Source organism: Hylobates moloch, unplaced genomic scaffold (assembly GCF_009828535.3).
Source record: "Hylobates moloch isolate HMO894 unplaced genomic scaffold, HMol_V3 SCAFFOLD_2, whole genome shotgun sequence".
NCBI lineage: Eukaryota > Metazoa > Chordata > Mammalia > Primates > Hylobatidae > Hylobates > Hylobates moloch.
In genome coordinates this window covers 44,453,681-44,456,285 of record NW_026652277.1, presented here as the reverse complement: position 1 = coordinate 44,456,285, position 2,605 = coordinate 44,453,681, and positions in this window count along the sequence as shown.

Genomic DNA, 2,605 nt, shown 5'->3' with positions numbered 1-2,605 from the left:
CTCCCAAGTAGCTGGGATTACAAGCACCTGCCACCTTACCCAGCTAATTCTTTGTATTTCTAGTAGAGATGGGGTTTTGCCATGTTGGCCAGGCTGGTCTCAAACTCCTGACCTCAGGTGATCCACCCGCCTCAGGCTCTCAAAGTGCTGGGATTACAGGCATGAGCCACCGTGCCCGGCCAAAGCTATTTTTTTAAAGGCCAATAAGTGACAATGTGCCCTTTCAAAATATATTAAAAATATATAATTATTTATTTAAAACATTTAAGAATTTGTATAAAAACATATTTACCATGCCTTCTCACATACTATATACTGAAGTTTAACATATTGGGAACATATATGTTAACTTGTGCTATTTTTATTGGTATCTCAGAATAAATCTTCCCTTGCCATGCCTGTTTAATCAGAACTGTAAAATTATAAGATGAACAAAACAACACAACACAAAAACCTAAAATCATTTGTGACTGCTAGTCCATGAGTGAGATTTTTTCTCAATATTGTACAATCAAAACAAATACAGAAATAAATTTCACAGGCTTAGTACAGCTGAAATCGGTGAGCCTTTCTCACAAGGTTTTTGTGCTAAAAATACTGTTTTCACTGTATAATTTCCTGATAAGCAAATATTATAATTTTAGCACTTAAAGTACTTGTATCAATAAATACATTATTATTTTTATATATTATGGTTATGCAATTAATTTTTAAAAGGTTTCTGTTGCTAAAACAAAAACTATCTGAATTATCCTGGATCATAGGCAATACAATGATATCAAGCTCAACTACATTTTTGCTAGTAGGCTGATTAGAAACAAATTTAGTTGAAAAGAATACCTTAATATGCTGTAAGGCTGCCATGAAGGTAAATGGGATTTTACTTCATATAGCAAAGGTTTGAATTTTTTATTTTATTTTGAGACAGAGTCTTGCTCTATCGCCCAGGCTGGAGTCCCATGGCATGATCTTGGCTCACTGCAACCTCCACTTCCTGGGTTCAAGCGATTCTCATGCCTCAGCCTCCCAAGTAGCTGGGACTACAGGCGTGTGCCACCACACCTGGCTAATTTTTGTATTTTTAATAGAGATGGGGTTTCACCATGTTGGCCAGACTGGCCTTGAACTCCTGACCTCACATGATCTGCCTGCCTCGGCCTCCCAACCTAATGGAATTACAGGCATAAGCCACCATGTCCGGCCAAAGGTTTGAATTTTTAAAAAACATTTTCAAGAAATCAGATGTTCCATTTCCTTTTTCACCTGACATTTCATAGAAACAGAGTGCTCTTTGCCTTTTCCTCTTTCCTGTTGGCTGGAATTCAAGCCCCAGGGACTGGAGTTCTGTAGCTACCCTGGACTGTGAAATGACTTTGAGAATGGAAGTCGCAAAGCAACAAGACAGAAGGAGTGTGGTGCGGCCGGGCGCTGTGGCTCACGCCTGTAATCTCAGCACTTTGGGAGGCTGGAGGCGGGCGGATCACGAGATCAGGAGATCGAGACCATCCTGGCTAACACAGTGAAACCCCATCTCTACTAAAAATTCAAATAATTAGCCGGGCATGGTGGTGGGCGCCTGTAGTCCCAGCTATTCGGGAGGCTGAGGCTGGAGAATGGCGTGAACCTGGTAGACGGAGCTTGCAGTGAGCTGAGATCTGGCCACTGCACTCCATTCTGGGCAACAGAGGCAGACTCCATTTCAAAAAAAAAGGAGTGTGGGTGCTTGAAACCATGAAATTGCTATACTGTCTTTGGAGTGACTGCTTCTATATTTCTTGAACATGAAATAAATAAATGTCTATTTTTTTTCCCACTGTCTTACAGCTAAACTTGATCCTGAGATAAGAGTTGTTCAGACAGAAAGAGCTGTAGGCACAAAGGCTGACATAGGAACGCGCTTGGCATCTTGAAAAGATAGCAAGGTAAATGTAGCTGGAGTACCAGTAATGGGAGGGAAAATGGTAGGAGACAGGGCGGGAGTTAATGGGGAGTCTGATGGTGTAAGGCCTGGTGGCTCACTGGGACTTTGAGCTTTAATTTAGATGTGGGAAGCCATCAGAGAATTTTGAGAAGACAAATGACCCAACTGGTCTATGTTTTAAAGGAATCTCTTTGTGGAGAATAGACTCATGCCAATGCTTAGAAGTCATCATATGAGTAAAATGAGTATTTATTACAATATTCTCTATAATTCTTTTACACATTTAAAATATTCTACTGCCAGGCCTGGGGGCTCACACCTAGAATCCCAGCGCCTTGGGAGGCTAAGGTGGGAGGATCACTTGAGGCCAGGAGTTCAAGGCTGCAGTGAGCTACGATGGCACCACTGCACTCCAGCCTGGGAAACAGAGTGAGACCCTGTCTCTAAAAATAAAAAATAAAACATTCCAGATTATAAAATTTCATGGAAAACTGATCACAGTCACATTTATTAACTGGCCAAAGCTAAAACTGTATCATTTATAACTAATTTTACTGTAACATATCAGAATAAAGAATGTGTTAACTTGGCCGGGCACTGTGGCTCATGCTTGTAATCCCAGCACTTTGGGAGGCCGAGGTGGGTGGATCCCGAGGTCAGGAGATCGAGACCACGGTGAAACCC